The sequence below is a fragment of the Mus caroli genome, unplaced genomic scaffold (genome assembly GCF_978045245.1).
Source record: "Mus caroli unplaced genomic scaffold, Mus_caroli_1 scaffold_4, whole genome shotgun sequence".
NCBI lineage: Eukaryota > Metazoa > Chordata > Mammalia > Rodentia > Muridae > Mus > Mus caroli.
In genome coordinates this window covers 69007824-69028752 of record NW_028227259.1, presented here as the reverse complement: position 1 = coordinate 69028752, position 20929 = coordinate 69007824, and the positions used below count along the sequence as shown (strand labels likewise).

Genomic DNA, 20929 nt, shown 5'->3' with positions numbered 1-20929 from the left:
CAGACAAGTAACACAATGTGAATGTATTGTCGGTACAATAACATCAGAATGGTGTCTGGTATCATATAACAAGTAGGAAAAAAACAGAGGAAAATGCACAGAACTAAAAGAGTCGGATGTGGGAGAATCAGTCGTTTAAAAAGGAACTGTAATTGCAGCTGGTTGCTGGCAGAGCCATCAAGAAAGGGCATCTAAAGGTTACAGGATGATGGGTCGTGTGTAGGAACTCAAACGTCCTCCTGATGGCCGGTTTTCATTGAGGCTCAGTCTTCCCAGGCCAGTGCTGATTTACTGCAGATGCATCGTTTCAAAGTAGAACATTAAAAAAAAAAAATGTTTTAGAACAAAGGTTTTGTCAGGTTCAAAGAAATGACTGGAGGGAAAATAGTTAAAATTAAAAATCCTCCTAAATTTTACGTTAGCTGTATCTTTTGTTGGGATCCGTGTTAGCACTTTAATCCAGTGAACTATCTAGTGACTCCATGAGCTTTCATAGAGTGTATGCTGCCTTTTTTTCCTCCGAGTTAATAATGTTGAATTGCCCTTATAGTTCACATACATGGCTGTGAGCTTTGGTATTTAGGTAATGCTTAACAAAATGTGCAGTATAGGGGCTAAAGAGATGGCTCAGTGGTTGTACGAGCAGTGGCTGCTTTTCCATAGGACCCAGGTTCATTTCCCAGCACTCTCATAGTGGCTTACAACCATCCGGGACTCTGTTCCGGCGATCTGACACCTTCTTCTGACCTCCTCTGTGGTCACTACATGAGCACAGACATACAAAAAAACCAAAAAAGGCACCTGTTAAATCTAATACAAAAATCTGGTACTGAAAGGTTTAAAAAAAGATCTATTGTTATTTTGTGTGTTGTGAGCATTTGCCTGTTTGGGATGTCACATGGACCACCCCAGTGCTGTCTGTGTGGATGAGATAGCGGCAGCAACAGTCCACAAGCCGGTATGAATGTAGAAGCGTCCACGCGCACGCTTCCTAGGACAGAGGTGAGTTAGTTTAATCATATTGGAGATATACGACATTAACAACTCTTCAAAGGACTGCTTTGCTGATTATCTACCAGTAGGTGAAGGTGCGGCTCTCAGACTAGTATTGAGGAAGGTGGGCTGCACAGGAAGTGGCTGTGTTGTCCAGGTTTTGCCATCTGTTGACATGGCCGGTAACCATACAGTTTATAAAAAGAGAGACTGTGTATCGAGTTCAGTTTTTACAAGAAACATTTGGGGTCTTGAGTAGGAATTATATTGAATTCACACTTCCTTGGGTAGTATTGACATGTAATTAATATTAAGTCTTCTAATCTATGTACAAACAATCCCTTTCCATTTATTTGGCTCTTCCTTAATTCCTTTTGACCATGAAGTAATAGTGTTTAGAGATCAGATTTCCCTCTTTTAAAAAAGATTATTATTTGTTGTTATTATATAGAAATACAACTGATTTTCGCATGTGCATTTATTTCATATCCTGCAGTTTTGCTGAATTCATTCATTCTCACTTCTTGATAAAGGCGCGCTCGCGTGCGTGCATACTGTGTGTGTGTGTGTGTGTGTGTGTGTGTGTGTGTGTGTGTATTGTGGCTCTATTCAATAGCAAGGAAGCAGAATTACTGTAGACTCCCATTAGCAGATAAATGATGGAACATTTACATACTGGAATCTTAGTAGACTGCAAATAAACCTGAAATGGTGAAATCTAGAGGAAAATAGGCAGCTCTAGAAATGATTATATTAAATGAGGCGACTCAGACTCAGAAGGACACCCGCGGCCCTCTCCTGTATGTGGATCTTTGCTTTTAATGTTTACACATGTGCTGTGACTGTGACCATTGGTCATGACACTGAAGTGGGGACCATAAGTGGAGAAGAAGAGGTTTGGAGGAGGAGGGACGATACGGCACAGGCAACTGGAAGGGGGAAAGACAGCTACTTCTGTGGGAGGTTGCAAGGGGTGTGGGGAGAGAATTGTAGAGATGATAACCAAAAGTATATATGCAAATGCCATGGAGAAAGCTTAATGTTATATACTCACTTAAAAAAGTAAAAATTGTAAAACATGCAGGCAGACTGGGGAGAGAGCTCAGTTGGTAAAGTAACTGCTGTGCTAGTGTGATGGCCGACATTTGGATCCCTAATACCCAAGCTAAGCCCTCTGGAGCAGCCAAGGAGGAGACAGGACCACTCCTGAAGCTGGCCAGCTACTGGAGCCAATCAGTGTGCTCCAGCTGTAGTGAGAGACCGTGTCCTAACAGATTAGTGATGTAGGAGATACCAGCACTGACTTTTAGCCCCTGAATGCACACTCGAGTGCACACACACACACACACACACACCATGGGAATATGACACTAACTCATCTGGACAGCTGTGGAGTGAAACTGTCTCATGGCCATTAGATATTTCAAGAGGACTCACAGCACAGGGAGTCTATAGAGAAGATGGCCTGGCAGTTGATGGCATTTGAAGTAGGATTTACATCTCCATCCCAAATAAAATTGTCCCCTGCCCCCAAGAATGATTTTTTAGCCTGACTGCTCTGACTGAGGGACTGATCTGATCTCTTGGCAAGTCTTCCAGGGAAGTTCCACAGTAAAGAAACTGGAATGTAGTCACTGGGTTTTTAATTAATTAATTAATTAATTAATTTAAATTTATTTGTTCTGTAAACTGTCTTTATAGAGTGTGTATTGTCTTGTGCAACCCACAAAAATTAGCTGTTCTTTGTCACAAAGTCAGTTTCCAGGGACAAACGGTTACCAGCGTCTTTCTCTGTGACCGACCTCATTTCTATTAATGTTATGACGGCATTTGACGCTTGTACGAAGCCCGTTCAGTCACATCCACGGTTTATTCTGAGATCTCTCTCAGCACTTCCAGCTTGATCTGCAGAGTGCGTGCGGTGAGCCTAAGACTTGTGCAGATAAATTGTCTGGGTTCAGCGTTCTCACCCTTGGAAGTGAAGATGCTGCAGTGCCCCAGGCTGAGGAGTGCAGCTCTTCAGCAGTGTTGGTGGCTCACAGCTGAGCACAAATCTCTGCTTGTCTCGGTCTGCATTTCCATGGTCGCGTGAAGTTCTTGACCACTGGTTCCAAACTGCTTCATTTCAAGAAAAACTGAGAAAAGCAAAGAAAAATGTGATTCCTCACCCGTTGCTCCTCCACCCTCAAAATAGAACTCGTGAGCTTGAATCCCTGGCTAGCAGGGAACAGGGGCTACTCCCTTTGGATGCCGTTCAGAGTGCTTCATGTACAGTCCATCAGAGTTAGACCTTGGAGTGTGATGATTAATGGAATATTTACCCACCTGAGACTATAGGAGGCAAAGAATAGAGAACTATGAAAAAACGAACGTCTTTAACTTATGTTACGTGCCAGAAACAGGCTCATTTGTATATTAAACATGACCTTTCCCCTTGGTCCTCTGTTCTGCTCTGGAATTTTAAGCACCACAAAAATTTCCTGCCTTTAGCTGCCATTCTGTCCCTGTGCCTTCTAGGCAGTACAGAAGCCAGGCATCGTCACACTTAGAAGCCTCGGAGACTGCCCGAGGGCTTGAAGAAAAGAGGGAATTTATTGATGCTCTCCCCGGTAGGCTCTGGATTAGAAAACTGTACAACCAGCCTATTGCCAAATCCATCCATTACTTCTCTGTAGGGTTGACAGGACTGAATACTACATGTTTATAGTGGCAACTCCACGTGGACCAGACACCCTTGCTGCCTCTGGGCACTAGGTGTTGCTGGATTCCCCTGTCATGATGAATGTCTGCTGCTACAGGTGGCCTCTTCCTACCTGTGACTCCAGATTCCTGCTTGGTGTAATGCTGAGTCATGTACTCGTGTCTTAGTTGCAAAGGACTCTGGGAAGACGAGTACCTGGCCATTTTTGCTTTTATATTGATAAATACGTCTCAGTACAACTCACATAATGAGGCATTCTGCATGTATGGAAATGGGGTTCAAATGCTGTACATTCTCTCTCCTTTGCTCATTGGATGAGAACCCCTGAAAGACGCTGCAGCGGGGCTTCATAGAAGAGGAGATAGGCCACGGCTGGGATATTTATACATCTGAAACAAAGATGGCTTACTTTAAAAATGACATTGATTGGTTCTTGTTGATATATATCTATCACACAGACAATGGTGCATATATGGAGGTCAGAGAGCAACTTGTAGGAATCAGTTCTCTCCCCAGTAAATGGGTTTTGGAGCTTACACTGAGGCCATCAGACTGGGTGGCAAGTGGCTTTACCCACTGTGAACTGTCTTGCCTGGGTGCCCTGGTGTCCGAGGGACCCTTGGCTTTTGCCCTGTGCTAACTGGTAACAACTGTGAGGACTGGTTATATTTGACTCCTCACTGTATTCCCCAGAGTGCTAAAATGAAATAAATTGATTCAGCAGCTTGCTTGACCAGAGGAAGCTAATTAAGATTTATTTGTTCTCTCTCTCTCTTTTTTTTTTGTAAACCAGAAATGAATTTTCCCATCAGTTTTCCTTTTGTACTTGGGTGGTTTTATGCATTTCATTGATTTATTTCTAGTCCTTTAGAAATTGCTGTGTGTGTGTGTGTGTGTGTGTGTGTGATGTGTCAGGTGTCCACTTTTTCTCTCTGCTTTATTTCCCTTGAGACTGGGCCTCTTGTTGAAGCCGGAGCTGCAGTTTATCAGCTAAGCCGGAGGCTCCCGAGCTATGTTCCTGTCCTCTGTCTAATCCTTACTCCCCAGCCCTGGGATCACAGATACTTGCTACGCTTGGCTACAAATCTGAACTCAGGTCCTCGTGTTTCCACCACAAAGCCTTTGACACACTGATTCATCTCCCCACCCTAAAATTTCATTTTTAAGTTGCAGGAGCATAGTTAAATAGCTGGTAATTCCTGCTTTATTCTTTGACATTATCATGTGGATAGTTGCCTATGAGAAGGAACTACTCTAATTCATTTAGTTCTTCTTTGGTTGTTAATTTTCGTATTTGCTTCTTTTTGTTCTAGAGCTTTCAGGTGTGCTGTTAAGCTGCTAGGGTATATGCTCTGTCCAGTTTCTTTTTGGAGCCACTCAGAGATGAGTTTTCCTCTTAGCACTGCTTTCATTGTGTCCCATAAGTGTGGATATGTTGTGCCTTCATTTTGATTCAATTCTAAAATGTCTTTAATTTCTTTATTATTTCTTCCTCGACCAAGTTATTATTGAGTAGGGCGTCGTTCAGCTTCTCTGTGTATCTGGGCTTTCTGTTGTTTTTGTTGGATCAGTAGGCAGCAGAAAGAGAGTGAGACATTGGGCATGGCTTGAGCTTCTGAAATCTCAAGCTCATCCCCAGTGACACACTTCAACAAGACCGCACCTCCTAATAATGCTGCTCCCTGAGAGCCTGTGGGGGCCATTTACATTCAAACCAGCACAGGAAGGATGTTGAAATTCTTCCTTAAGATGACTTGCAGGAGACTCTCCAGTTTTCAAAGCCATCCCCTCCTGCCCGTTTCTTACAGTTCCCGTTTCTGGTGCACTTAACACCTTGAGAGTTGTAAGGTTCTGTTCCCAAATTTCTCGATGGCTGTGATGTTTTCTCTGCCCTGGCTTTGAAGAGTCACTCATTGGAGGTCTGTTTTTTTGTGTCTTCAGGATTATTTCCAGTACTTTTATCTTCTGACTTTATTTCTGGCTCTCACTTTATGTCACTTATGAGGGACTGGAGATGCACACCTGATTATAATCTGCCACATGGAGCTCAAGTCACCAATTAATCATCGAGGTTTGATGTTACCTGGATACATGGCTGCCTGGCCCAGTGCAGAAGGATTCTTGTGCTTTCTCTCTTCTTTTCAGGTTTATTCCAAGATTGTTACTTTTATTTCCAAAATGAACTGAGTGGTGGTATCCTAACTAGGTTAGTATGAATAATGGGGGGAAGTGGGTTGACTCTACAAATTCAAGTCTAGCCTGAAACCCAACTGTAAGAATAATACCGTAAGTGTAAGTTGCCAACATTATAGAATATGGCCCTAGCCAATTCTAGGCCAGTTATCAATATGCTTTTCTAAAATATAGACAAATAATAACAGATTTCTTGCAGTGTTGAATGTAGTTAAGGTGTGTGAAGGATCATTTGGCCTTATTCATATGTTGACAAACAAAAGGGCAGTCGTTTTGAGTTCTGCAGAGTTTGAGTGTCTGTAAAGCAGCATGGTCTCGCCTTTCATAGAGAGGTGGTACCACCTCAAAGAAATATTCCGCTCCGTATTGTGGAGTTAGTGATTTCTGCTTTGAATACCTTGTGTTCCTTGCTGGTAAATTGAGGTCAAGAGTCTGTGGAGTCATCCTGACAGACTGGCTCCCGGGGCGTCTGTCTTGTGCTGCTGCTTACTACAAGTGTCTCTGCACTAAGCAACGGGCAGGAAGCACTTCTGTCCTTAAAACCAAAATAGATGTTCTCCCTCATTATCACAGTTCACATGCGTGCAGTTTTTAACGAGACGGGCACATCCCTTGTGGTTTTCACAGATTTAATGATCAGATTGTTTAATGCAGAGCCTTTGGGAAGTAGCCTTGATGAAACAGATGATGGAGATGTTGCTGGAATTAGGATAACAACTTTATTCTCCTTCCTTTTTTTTTTTTCCTTCTTCAATGTGTTTTTTAATCTATTATTTTTGAGAATTCTTAAAGAGACTTGCTTGTGTTACTTTACTATGTTCTGGTAGACTTATACTTTTCTCACTGTTTTAACATCAAAAGACTGTTGCCTGGGGGAAAGTAATTATTTTCAGGAAGAGCTGGGTGTGCGAGGTTTCAAATACGTGGAGAGCAGGCTAATTTGTGTCAGAAACGTCTGTGGAGTGTTGGCTGTCATGCTTCACGTTGCTTTGCTGTTCTGCCTCCGTTTCTGAAAGTGAAGTATGTTGCAGGTTATTGATCACATTGTGAACCCCAAGATTGTGAACTGGAAAAACCTGTTCTTGTTGTGGTGTGGCTCAGCTCTAGCCTACACCTTCAACCCAAGAGGTTTCTGTAAAAAGGATTAAAGAAACTCAGCCATAAGTCAAGAGGGGGGAGCAAGCGACCAGTTGACTCGGAATGAACATAAGTTAACAGAAAGGAGGGCCTTTGAGTTGAAGGATTTTTAAGACAGCAAGGGGAAGGAGAGGCTTTTCCGCTCTGGGACAACAGTGGACTAGGAAGGTCAGCCGAGTGTTTGCTCACTCTCTGTGAACTAGCATGCTTTCGTTCACCCCAGCATCTGGCTCCCAAGTCTTCATTAGCAAACGTTTGGGTCTTTTTTTTTTTTTTTTCTCTCTCACAAAACAACAGAAGTAAAAGCATATAAAGAGAACACCAAATTATTTAAGAAAAATAAGATGTGCCCCTGGTGGGTGGTATGAGTAGGAATGGTCCCCATAGACTAATGTGTTTGAATGCACCATTAGGAGGTGTTGTGGCCTTATTATAGTAGGTGTGGCCTTTTTGAAGGAAGACTGTCACTGTGGAATTGAGCCTTGAGGCCTCCTATGCTCAAGTTATGCTCAGTACGGACACATGCTTTCTTTCTTTGGCCTTTGGATCAAGATGTAGAACTCTCAGCTCTTTCTCCAGCACCATGTCTGCTTGCATGCTGCCATGTTTTCTGCCAAGACGACAGTGGGCTAAACCTCTAAAACTGTAGGCCAGCCCCAATGAAGTAGTTTCCTTTATTGCTGTGGCCGTGGTGTCTCTTCCCAGCGATGAGACCCTAATGAAGCACAACGCCCCCAAACAAAACGAAGCAACATAGCACAAAACAATAAACCCTGCTACGGCTGGCAGAGGAGCAGTCCTCAACAGGCAAAAGGGAAATCAGGTTCAACATGGCTTAGTTAGCCAGTGCTGGGCACACTTTTAGAGTCTGATCCAAGCAGTTGATTTTTGACATTTAAGCACAGTATGACTTCAGAAAAATGTTTCCTTATGACAGTTATTAAGGTGTGACTACATTTTGCAAAGCATGACCTCTTACTGAAGAGTGGGTTCTATTGGCTGGGAAATAGTGCCTCGGATAAGGGTCTAGAATAAACCTAATAGCAGACTCCTTTGCAAAGTGCATAGGCCCTCATTCATGGGTTCTATTGGGTTCTATTGACTGAGAAACAGTGCTCAGGAGTCCGGGTGAAGCATGGCTCTACAGATAGCAGAAGGTCACCAGGTTATTGACAACACCCACTTCCAACCTTCTGGGCTGAAACAGGTGTGAATCCCTTCCTTTGAAGAGAAAAGCCTGTGAGTTTAACGGCCCTGATTTCTCTAGTGCTGTCCTTGAGCAGGAGCACCCTGTGCCCTCTGCATAAGGTATATGATGAGGTTGCACACACTGCTAGGTAGTAGACGGGTTCTGTAATAGTTACTGCAAGGAGTATACTGATAAAGAGGAAAAGCCCATGAAGATTCTATAAAGAAAGAAGAAAGAAGTTCAGCTACACGCAAAAGAAGAAACACAAACAGGAAAACATAATAGGGAATAAAAACTCAAATCTGGAAGTAATATAATACTTGTATTTCTGTTTGAGTAGTTAAGGACATTTTATTTATTAGCCAAGAAGCAGTGTTTACCAAAAAAGTATTTGACGCAGGCCAGCCTAGACATGAGACCTTGTCTCATATACTAATATTATAATCATTATTGTTAATGTTTTGAGAAAGTACCTTGTAAGGTAGTGGGAATCACCCAGACTTGTATCATGGTGGCTTATGTACTCTGTTTCTATTTAAAAGTTTCGTTCATGTTTTTTTTCTCTCTCTAGAGCCTTTTGTCTTGTTCTCATCAAGCTTTGTAGAGAAGGTATCTTGAGGCTATTTTACAGACATAGTTTCAAAGGCTAATTGACACCCCCTGCCCCCAACCTCTCACTGAAACAGAGACAAAGCCTTCCCTTCTCCAAGTTTCTAGAATGTTCCAGAATTTCCAGAGACAGCTCCCAGGAGAACCACTATTTCTATTGTTTTTGGAGTTTTTTGCTTGCTAAATTTCTCAAGAAGTCTTGTAGAAGAACAGGGGTCACTTAACAAGCAACATCAAAGGGTCTGTGTTAGACTTGCCTGTATTTGTACTGTGTGACTTCAAATGCTTAAGGACCAATACTGGAATTTTCTAAGAACTAATAAATAAACAAAGAAGGCATCTCAACAGCCTGTGTGCTCAGTCAGCCTAGCACACTTCAGACCTTCTGTGTAGCCTGGTATGTTAAGCTTTGTTCTCTTATACTCAAGTACTTTGGTTTTTTAAAACCACTGCTGAGTTGAAGAAAAGGGGAGGTAGGTGCTATAGCTGCCATGTAGCTCTTTGGAGTGAGAGGGGAGACAACTGACAAATAAGGCAACAGAACAACCACAGACAGACAGACAGACAGACAGACAGACAGACCTTGAGCCAGAGGACAAAAGCTGTGCACACCCCATAGGTTCTGAGGACCTGGCCAGGTCACCTAGCCCAGGTCCAGCAGCACACACGTGAGTGAAGTCAGCCTGTCTCTCCGTGATCTTGGCTCCAGGCCTGCCTGGGTCAGTAACTTGCATTTATCTCTGGGTCTGTGTAGTCCAGTTGTAGCTGGTAATGGAGCTTCAGCAGGCGTTCTGACTGTCAGTTTGTCCTGCGTGCCTCGTGGCTGAAGAAACCCAGCTCCCACCTAGTCACAGCAGACTTGCCCCCCCCCCCCCCCAGGCGCACCTATGCTCATGTTCCAACACAGCAAAATAATTAGTGGTGTCACCGACATTCGTGAGTGCCCAAACAATGATTAATCATACTTTGAATTCTCTGGGAGAAACATTAGTGCTCTGTGGTTGAAATTAAACCCATTGAGTGCTGAGGCAGGTAATCCTTCAGTTATTGTGAGAATCTTGGCCATTCTCAATGACTTCTGGAGATTTTTTAAAAAGCAGAAGTCTTACCATGTCGCATCGGGCAATGGTGTGTTGTGAATTAATGAGTCACGGAACATGTTATTTTTGAAGAGCGCAAGCCACCTTCTTGGCGAGTTCGCACCACTGTTCCTCTGACAAAAATGATGCATCAGGCAAAGCTAGTTTTACAAATTTTATTGGCAAATTCATCTTTAAGGTCAGTAGCCCCAAATACTTGCACTGGAATACTATCTGGAAATAGTTAACCGAGGAGCAGTGGCAGCCAGGACTGTTGACATAAAGTATTTACTTTGAAGAGAATTCTTAGCATTTTTGCCCCACATCAGCACAACAAGAATTTGTAGGGGGTTGGGGGGGGGAGGAACATTAATGTATTTGTCAAGGATTAATGACCTGCTGGAACATTTGTGGTGGGGAATATGCTATGGGTAGTGTCATAAATACAGTAATTAAAAAGCTGCACACTAAACACTTTGGCCTGGCTGGTAGACTCCTTTCCTCCCCTGGCTTGCATCCAAGTGAGTAGTGTGTTTATTCTGCCCTCTTGCCTTCTTGAGTGATAGGGGAATGGCTGGCTCCGAGGTCTGTTTCAGTGCTGCTAGTGCGCTCTGTGGCCAAGGGCAAGCCAGGCGTGTGCAAGGTGCTCTACACTTGAGCACTGGAGAAAAGTGTGTGTGTGTGTGTGTGTGTGTGTGTGTGTGGTATGTTGTTACCAACATAGCGGAATTAGACTGTGTATTAGTCAGGGTTCTCTAGAGTTACAGAACTTATATAGTAAGAGAATTCGTTGATGACTTACGGTCTGCAGTTCAACTCCCAGCAAAGGTCAGCAGCAGCTGTGAATTAAAGTCCAGGGATCTAGCAGTTGCTCAGTCCCAACAAGGCAATCAGTCGAAGGAGAGAGTAAATCTTCCTTCTTCTAGTGTCCTTATGTAGTCTCCAGCAGAAGGTGTAGCCCAGATTAAAGGTGTGTGCCACCACACCTTTAATCCCAGATGACCTTGAACGCAGAGACCTTCCTGTCTTCTGGGATTCATAGCCACTATGCCTCAAGATCTCCATGACAAGATAGACCCAGAAACTTCTATCTCCCAGCCTCCAGATTGGAATCACTGGTGAGCCTTCCAATTCTGAATTGTAGTTCATTCCAGCTTTAGTCAAGTTGACAACCAGGAATAGCCACTACCGACTGGAAGGATCAAACTATTTTCTCACAGTCAAGGAAAACAACAACAACAACAACAACACAAAGACAAAAATAAAACCTGGTCACATACATAGTGCATGCTACTAAGCCACCGCTCAGGTTTGTAAGCTCAGTTACTGAGGTCCTCTCCAGATGGATACGACAGTGTTCTGTGCGATGTGTGAGCAGTGCTCCGGTCGGATCTGCGATGCCTTGGGCCTTATGTGTTAAAAGGGAACCGGAGTAGAATTGCATGCATATCAGGACAGACACACAGCTTGCACCTGGGATGAGTTTTCGAGGTGGTGAGGCTCAATGCTCTCCTCACTTCCTCGCCTGTGGTCCCCACCGGTGGAAGCCATGCAGGCTGCTGAGGATGAGCATCTGGGAAGAGAGGAGAGGCACCACACCCCTAGAATGATGGTCCCGGCCTTCAGAAGGGTGGCACAGCGGGCCGACTGATGTAGCCTCCACGCCCTGGTCCTTTGTTTGCTCAGAATCTTTGTACCTACCTGTTTCCTATTTAAAGAGCATCTTTCTATAATTTCCGAGACCCATCTTGTGCTGTTTATTTATGAATTAATAAAACCTCTCTTTTATATAAAATGAATGTAGTTGAATGTGATTTACACTTTTCCTTTGAGTCAGTGAGGAGTAAGACAGCCTGGCTGTTTCTGTTCTCACCCTTTAATTGGCCTTCTTAGCTCTTAGTTGGGAAAATTATTCAGTCATGTACTGGTTTATTGATTCATTCCACGTTTATGGCGTGCTAAATGTCTTCCGTGCTCCAGGGATACAAAAAATGAATGGCAGGGTGACCAGTTAGTGGCTTCTGCTGGCTTTGGTAACCAGCTCTGAGGTGACTTGATCCCCATGATGAGCCCATGGTTCTGCAAGACTGTCACTCCAGTGGTGGCCCAGATCTCATTCCTGTATAGAAATGCAAACGTTTACAACAGCTCCAGGGCTTCGGAGATCATAGAGGCTGCCAGGAGACTTCACATCTGTTCTTCAAGGTGTTTCTTGCTGTGTTCGGTTTCTAATGAGCATTCCTGCTTCCCCCATTCCCAGGGTTTATTCCAGTAGCTAGCTGTGTTGCCCTTTGCTATTCCTAACCCTCCCAGGAGCAGCCTGAAGTAGGAATGTGCCTGTTTTGAGACACTGGGCTTCCGAGGCTCCTGCAGGTACCATTGTCTACCCTGCCCCCGCTCTCCACCCTATCCCCAGTTCTTCCTCCCCGCTTTTATTTGCTAGTGTCAGCCTGTTGCTGCTTAAGTTGGTTATGCTTTTATCGAGGTTCACAAAGACCGGCAGTTGGTGAGCAGTGCCCAAGGCTTTGCTCACTGAAACTGTAAGTGAACCCTGCAAACATGGAAACATTGGCACCCCAAGCCTAAGGTTGTCTTTGGAAGAGCTTTCTTCTCCATCCTTCACCCATGCACTGCCTTAGTTCTGCCAGGAAATGTGCTTCCCTGTGTCGATACCCACAGGCATGTGTGTTTGTTTGCCTTTAAACAAGGGTTCGATGGTTTTCTTTTGAAGGTGGGGCAGGGGTCGCATACCAGAGACCAATCATGACAAGGTCTGTGTCCTCAAGTGTTAACTTGCTGCCTCATGCTTGACCAGGAACTGTACCAAGTGCTTTCTCTCTTTTCACCTTTTGCTTTATGTATGGTGTGTGTGTGTGTGTGTGTGTGTGTGTGTAGGGGCCAGAGTAGAACACTGAAATTCTTCCTCTATGTTCTCTCTCTGTATCTGTGTCTATGTCTCTCTGTGTTTCTCTGCCACAGGGGCTCTTGCTGAACCTGAAGCTTACTGTTTTGACTAGGCTAAGCTGTTGGACCAGTTAGCTCCTGGGATCTGCCCATCTCTGGGATTGCTCCACCCCCCATCCAACCCCCTAAAACCCCCTGTTTGCAGGCACATGAGGCCTTACCTAGGTTTTATGCGGCCTCTGGGGATTTGAACTCAGGCCCTCTGGCTTTCACCCCACATGCTTTTACCAATGACCCATCTCTCCAGCCCATTGTCTGCCATGTCTTTTCAAACATGATGATGTCATTTGTTGTCTCCTGTAATATTCCAGTGCTGCTGTGAATGTGTTCTGACCCCATTTACCTTTATGCTGCATCCAGTATCAGAGGGTGTGGGTTGTTTTGTTTTGTTTTGTTTTCAGAGCTAGCCCCTTCATCTGAACACTTTCCTGCTTCTGGTGGTCTAGTTCATTCTTTTTCCCTCTGGTTCTCCGTGTTCTTCTTCTCTGCGGATCCCATCTGCCGGCACTTCACTCCTTCCAAAATGGCCTGTCCCCCTCCATGCTCTTCCCTTACTCTGTTGATGCTCTCCTCTGTCTCCTCCATGCCACGAACTCAGTCCTCTTTCAAGGAGCCCAGTGACTTTTCAAATGTCAGAAACCAAGAGTATTTTTCATCTTTATCTTCATTCTCTTTTGTATCCCTTGGTACTTTTCCTAGGTTGTCGTTTCTTTGTTTGTTTCCTATAAGATGGTGGTCAGCTTCCTGGTCTGCCAGTGCCAGTGCCTGTCTCTTGGCACTAACCATGAAGTCTTCTCTCTGCCCACAACCCTTCAGTGAGTCTCTGACCGTGTCTCTGCCTCTCTATGAATGCTTTTTTACTGCTTTTGTATCTTGTTCTTCCCTAGGCCTTGAGTCTTCAACACCTCAGGTTTTAATGCTGTAGACTGACCTCTTTTTGGTCTTCCTGTTCCTTCTCAGGTATTCTACACCTCAGATCTTCTACTGTTGGTCCGAATGTAGTTGTTCAAATGGTTCTCCCTTTTTGCATCTAGATCACTGGTTCCCAACCTGGGGGTCCTGACCCCTGGGGAGGGCGTTGAATGACCTTTTCACACGCCTTGCATATCAGAGCTCCTGCATATCAGTCTTTACCTTACAGTTCACAACAGCAGCAAAATTACAGTTATGAAGTAGCAATGACAATAATTTCATGGTTGGGGGTCAACCACAGCATGAGGAACTATATTAAAGGGCGGAGGAGTTAGGATGGATGAGAACCACTCATCCGGATGTTTCCAGATGCTAATTTGTCTCACCTTTCCCTTGCTCACTTATACTATCTCAGTCTCTGCCCTGCCTCTGTGTCTGGATGTTGTCACGAGCAGACCAGCCTCAATTCTCTACTGTTTCCACCCCGCCCATTTGGATCCATCCAGAGAGAGTAATGTATCCAAAACCCACATCTGATGCAGACTTACCTGTCTGCAACCAGGTCTAGTCAGAGATCTCTGAGAAAGATTCAGTGTTGCCAGGTGACTCCAGTCTTCTTTTCTCCCTGGCCTGATAACACAGGATCACTCTAGAGTGGGGCTAAGAACAATAAGCCACATCGTGGCTTCTCCCCCACTGCCTCTTCCGTCCTCTGTCACCCACCAAGCTTACCTAACCCCAGCCCAGCCTTAGACTTGTCAGACACCCCTTGTTCCTGGATGCCTTCATTCCCTGACCTCTTCTTGTCTGGGCTGGAGGCCTCTGCTGGATGGCAGTCAAATCCTTCCACCCACCCACTGCCCTACAGAGCCCATTCTGAGCAAGTCTCTCAGCCCAGTGGACCACTCTCCCTAGAAATGGAGACACTGTTTTATTCATTTTGTAGCTGACAGCTTGGCTTCGAGTAAGGATGCAGCCTGGGCTTTTGATAGTAAGTTAATTTAATGTCCACAAAGACGTGTAAAAACGCTCAGTGCGTATGTGTTACCTTTAGAAGGGAGCACAGAAGGGCCTTGTATACAGAGTGGACTTGATGTGTTCAGAAGGGCTGTTCTTCTTTTTTAATCACTTTGGCATGTAGCCTCTCCACTTCAGTACATTTTCTTCCTTTCTTTTGAGTTTTTGGAGTGTTGTTGGTAGGATGTGAGTTCAGGAGTCATGACAAAGGGCCGAGCTGGTACCGTCCTTGCCGTTCAATAAGAAGATGCAGAGTGACAGGGCCAGTGCTGAACTTGCTGGACTCTATACCCCGACCAGGAATTCTTAGGGACACACTCTTTTGTCACAGTTACTGCAGGGGCCACATGTCACCCTCTGCAGGCTCCATGCCTGCCTGCAGGGAACAGAGCGATTTCTTCCCGCATGTGACCATGAATAATTCATAAACATGGTTATCTGGAAGGCGGTGGTGGTCATCATTAGCATTTTAATGAAAAAAGATGTGATGATTATCCTAAGACTGTTTTATTTCCATCTTTTTTTTTTTTTTTTGTCCTCTCCCTCAACAGCTAGCCCTCTCTCTGTTTCTGGAGTCCTTGGGAGTTCCTGAGTCCCCCGCTAACACTCTGACTGTCGCTATGGGCAGAAGGTACCCAGAGGCTCGAGGGTGTCCAAGCAGCTCATGTACGTATGTCACCACGCGTGTTGCCACGCATGCATGCCTTTCTATCTCCTCCTCTTCTCTCTCTCCCACTATCCTCCCTTCCTCCCCCTTCCCATCTCTCTTCTCGTCCTTTCTCTTCTCTTGTTGTAGACTATCACAGGGCACTAACCTGGTGAGCACTTATAAGATATACACGAGAGTATGTAGAAATACAGGAGAATAATTTGTTCTGTGTTGTTTTTCATATCAGATAGTGAAAAAGAAAAAAACCTGTTATCTAAATTAGTACTTTTGTAATCAAGTGGTCCTGTAATACCAGATGGCTCTTTTGTGTTTCAATTCATTCATACATAGCCTTCAAAATAATTTCCCCCTTTTCGTCACAATGTATGACACACTTAAAACAATAGGAATGCTACAAATTCAAAGCATTTCCCACTGACCGTTTTACTTCCATTTAGAAAAGACCCACTGTGGTCCTAGAGAGGCTTGGTGTGCCTTTGTTTTGTGAGCTTTGGGCAGAGTGTCTTGGCTCTTGACCCATCGCTCCCTGAAGGCAGATACTGCCCTGGACATGGCCCCTCTGTCTTTCAATACTGGAACTCACACACCAGGTTTTGGGAAGTGTCGTGGCTGCTCTTCTGATGTTCCCTACCCCTTGATTAAGGCGACACTGAAGGAAGAGAAGGTAAGGTATCATCTCCCATCTAGAGTCTCTCCCTTTGTGGATGCCCTCAACTGTCATACCTTCTACTTCCTTTGGTCTTCCAGCTGTGTGGATAATTCATTTATTTTTTATTACTTCCCTTTGGGTTCTCTAAAATTGTGGTCTCAGGTCAGGGATGTGTTGGGATGCCTCCTCCACATTGCTCCTATAGTGATATTTACCTTCATGGTGTAACTCCATGTCTTCATATAGCTTGGGTTTTGTTAGAAACCTCTTTGAGTGCTTGGGTAGCAAACCTAGGCATCAGAATGGGCGGTGTTTTAGTAGCTATGGAAATGGGCTGTCCATCAAGTGGCTAAGGTTCCCATCAGCCACTCACAGCGAGTCGGCAGCACTGGGCAAACAGCTATCTCTATGAACGCTGCTGTTGCCGGAGAGATGGCTCAGGGGTCAAGTAGCTGTTCTTCTACAGGACCCGGGTTTGCTCTACAGCACCCACATGGTGGCTCACAAGCATCTGTGACTGCAGTCCAGGAGATCCTTGTCCTCCTCTGGCCTCTGATGATACCAAGGACACATGCGGTGCACATGCATGCAGGCGAAGCACCTGTAGACATGAGATAAACCTAAGTAAAACGAGCTGCTTTCCCAAGGAGCATTGCCAGGGTAACATGTACCTGGGTGCTGGAGAGGGAGTCGGATACACTGTGGCTGATGCCTATGGGAGCCCAGGGTGGATTTCTGTATTTTTAAACTTCAACATTTTAAGTGGTTATGTAAGTATCTATGTAATCTCTATTTTGTTTCTTGGCCCTTAAAATTTAAATAATCCGTGATTTTGCTGGGCCTTCTGTAAGGGAAATGAAAAGCATACACCACACTTGATCCACTCTTGCCTTGGTAGAAACTGACTTTTTTTTTTAACCTTGGCCCACAAAAATGTTAATTTCACGTGGTCCACCCAAAAACGTTGCGAGAGGAGGTTCTTCTTTCAGTATGGTGACAGTTCTGTTGCTTGGGCTCTGGGGAAAGTGGGAGAAGCAAATCCATACAGGAGACTCTTGCTTGTGGGCATGCTCGTTTCCCCACCGTCTGGGAACAGAGATGAACCCCGTGCCAGGTATGTGATTTTCTAGAGCACACTATAGGACTCCAAGTTACAAGGCCCATGCTGCCTGTGACTTTCAAGGAAGCACTTCTTTCTCTTCTGATACGTTCCCTACCAATTGCTCTCCTGGAGAACACTGCCCCTCACAGTGGGCCACAAGTGTCTAGCTGGCCTCTGAGTAGAGATAGCTTCCCATTGCCATCCCAAGGCATCTGCTGAAATGTTCACTTGCATCTGTTTGTGATGGAAGGAGAGTATGTGGTCCCTTTTCCAGGGTTATATGCCACCAGGAACTGCCCTTCTTTGGGCAGTCCTAGGCAGTGGCTCTCACCTTGTTTCCGTCTCTTTTTTTCTCCCAGTCATCCATTCTTAGTGTTGTCCCTCAGGAGCCTCCTGTGTGGTTTCCTCCCCATTCTCTCCCTCCATCCTCTGTTTCCTGTTTATCCAGATTATTCCGTGAAGTTTGCTTTTGGGCATCTGCAGCCTAGCTTCCAGGAGACCTCAGACTCACGGGTCCTTTCTGCTCTCACAAAAGATAAGGAAACTAAGATGACTCAGGCCCCCAGTGCCAGGCCTGTCTTCTCAGAAGGGTCATACTGTTCCCTGGGTAGTATTTCACAGAAAACAACAAAAATATCTCTTCTGTTTATAATTTTATCATCAAGTGTGATCAGAACAGCCGCCAAGGATTGGCAGTGCATACTGCCGTACTTTGGGGTTTTTTTTGTTTGTTTGCTTTTGGTTTTGTTTTGTTTTGTTTTTTTGAGGCTCTTGCGTTGAATTGGAGTTTTCATTTCCTTTCTGATTGGGGATCTGCCTTTCCACAGTATCTTTTTACACGGGAGGATGCTCCTCTGTAGTGGAATGTGGAATGGTATCCACTGAGCTCCACAATAAGAAATGAAGTCCACACAGCTGACCTTTCCTTATTTTTAAAAAAAAAATTCTTTGTGCTTTTTGTTAAGACCACAGTTTGAAAGTATTCCAGAAGTTGCTAATATATTAGCCTCATAGTTTATTATTGTTTATGCCCAAACCTCTCTCCCTGTGCATGGCTGAAGCCACCACTGTAGCCATGGATACCAGGCCCTGAACTCTTGGATACCTACCCAGCTACAGGCCCTGAAATCCCTTGACCTTCAAATTTGATCATACATAGGAGGCAAGTTAATCCCTCCGGGAAAAGTTATGCCACGCCCCTGGTGAAAGGCTTTCGGGTTTTCTCATCAGTCCAAAGGTCACACTATTTATACTTATATCAGCTATATTTTCTTTCTCTTTTTATCTTTAATACCCATTCCTCATAATTAACAGTCAAGATTATTTGCATTATTATTTTTCTTTCGCCAAACTCTTATGCCAGGCTTGGGACGTCCCCTTGTAGTAATGTACCTACCCTTTGTCCTTTGGCCACTCACTAAATTGGCACTCATTCTGTGCCCTCCCTGGGATGAGGATCTGACATTTTGATAACCTGCTGACGCCCTGCTCACTTAAGGATACAGAAGAGTGACCCTGTCTTTCCCTGAGAGCTTCATGTTTTCTCACCTGGAAGTCTAGATTCCTGTAGCTCCACTCAGGAGGTATGATCCCTCTAGAAACTGGTACCCTGATTTCTTCTCGTTTGGGATGGATGTGTATGCGTTTACAGACCTTGACACAAAGTATTCATTTCTTCCTGTCTTCCCAGACCAAGGATAGCATTTTGTCTACTACAGATGCTCAGGTCTTTATGATGTAGGAGTGAGGCCTGAATAATATCCACTGTCCTTAGCAGGCCCCATGAAACCTTTCCAGAGCCAGCTTGCAGGAAGGAGCCCATTCAGGCAAGGGTAGCAGTCAGGGCTCAGATGGAGTGCTGACTCTTCTCTCCCCAACTCCACTCTCACTCTAGGGTAGATGTTTGCTCTTAAGCATGGCTTCTTCACGTGGAATCATAGCAGATACAAATAAATGGTGAGGCTCTATGCCACGCCAGACACTGCCCTGTAACCGATAGGAAGTTTCTTACTCTAACTTGGTGAAATGTTGAAAAGTTCCTCTTTGTTCCTATTTCATACTTGGGGAAGAACTTAGGCTTGCAGGCTTGTCAGAGCAGAGTAGCAGTTTGAGTCTAGGTTTTCTGGTCCCTTTCCCCTTCCATCTTCCTTTTCTCTTATAGGCTGCCTGATACATGGCATTCACTAAGTTAGGTGACATCTCCTTGACCTGGGCCAGAATAGCCTGAGAGGTTTAGCAGGAATGGTGGCTGACATCTGCCTCGCATTCCTTTCTATCTCTGACTAAAACCTAGGGAGCTCCGGTACCCAGGAGTACTCTCCACACAGCTTATAGAGAAAGAGGGGCAGCCATGAACCACACCGTAATACATGCCCTGAATAAGGGTTTCACAAAGAAAATGAAAACCCTAAAGAGGGAGTGAGAACTTCACAATGCTGTGACCCAAAAGATAACTTTTAAACGCTTCTCGTTGGCTCCTTTTCCCTGCCTCGAGCACGGAGAGCACGCAGATTTGTTTCCTTACTAGGGGTGTCTTCACTGACATCGCTGGAATGATGCTGTCATGCGTGTGCAACGAAATCTCAGTTTTGTTTTCCACTGGAAGAACACATTCTATCTCTACGCTACATCCCCCGCCCTATAAATCTCTTCCTAACCAGTTCATTTACTTTCCCAGTGATCCAGAACCTTCCAGGTCAGAGATCATGATAACAGGTGGTGCTGAGTTCCCTGCCGTGGAGGGAGACATTTTAGCCTGGTTAGGCCAGGCTTCTAAATTGAATGCTACCATCCATGCCTTGATCTCAGCCCCCAGTTGGAAGCATCGCCTAGATAACCTGGAAATACAGAGGGGTGCGCTTGTGTAGAGCTGGGCTTCTCAGGCAAGGGATCTGTTCTCTGTTCAGCCGGGCTTTGAGGGAACATTTGGGTTTTGGCTAAAACCAGGAAACTTAGCACCATGTTCAAGTTTGATAGCAGCAAAGTGGATCTCAGTGTCCGAAAGGCCAAGACAGAGTGTGGTCCCCAAGCAGGGGGACTTGCTAAGGCAGTTGTGTCCTGTGCATGAGTCAGCCACACAGAATTGTGAAGATCAGAGAGGCTCGGGTCCCTGGGGAAGCTCATGGTTTTAATACTAAGATGCCACACGTGAGTGGGTGTGTGAGTTGGGAGAGGTTAAAGACAACAAAATATAAATAACAGCAACACTCACCATCACCGTGGCCTTGGCCAGTTTTGTTTTCTAAAGAGAAATGGAAGTTGTAAAGTAACAAGAATTTCCACAAAAAAATAATCACTGCCCGAGTGTGAAATTGTTCATCTGAAAGGTTTGCTTGCACGCATGCCAACTAAGGATTCACTGGGTCTGTGCAGGTGCTGTTGGTGCTGTGTGCCCCTCCCAGCTCTGGCATCCTCCTGTGGGTCCATCTCACTGTAAGAAGGAGAGTCAGGGCCATCCCCAGCTAATCTTGTTCACTGTTTAAGTAACCTTTATTTCCTCATATTTTCCTAAAACTGAGTGTTTTAGTTAACAGCCTATTCCTGTGAAGAGACACCATGACCATGGTGAGCCTTGTAAATGAAAGCATTTAATTGAGGTTGGTTTATGTCTCAGAGGTTTAATCAATTATTATTAGGATGGGTTGTATGGCAGCGTACAGGCAGGCATGATAGCGGAGTGGCAGCTGAGATCTCAGCTCTAGGTCTGGATCTGCA

General features: G+C 44.9%; 1 protein-coding gene across 10 annotated transcripts in view; it reads left to right on the top strand.

Moving 5' to 3' along the window:
• The window catches only part of Apbb2 (amyloid beta precursor protein binding family B member 2), a 326097-nt gene that overhangs the window by 119164 nt on the left and 186004 nt on the right, over positions 1-20929 (top strand). For 9 of the 10 annotated variants that reach the window (XM_021162015.3, XM_029477235.2, XM_021162014.3 and 6 more), the window contains one exon: positions 15346-15460. The exons of the other annotated variant lie outside the window; for it this stretch is intronic. The gene's annotated coding sequence lies outside the window, so the exon portion shown is untranslated. The remainder of the gene's footprint in view (positions 1-15345; positions 15461-20929) is intronic. 10 annotated transcript variants of the gene reach the window in all.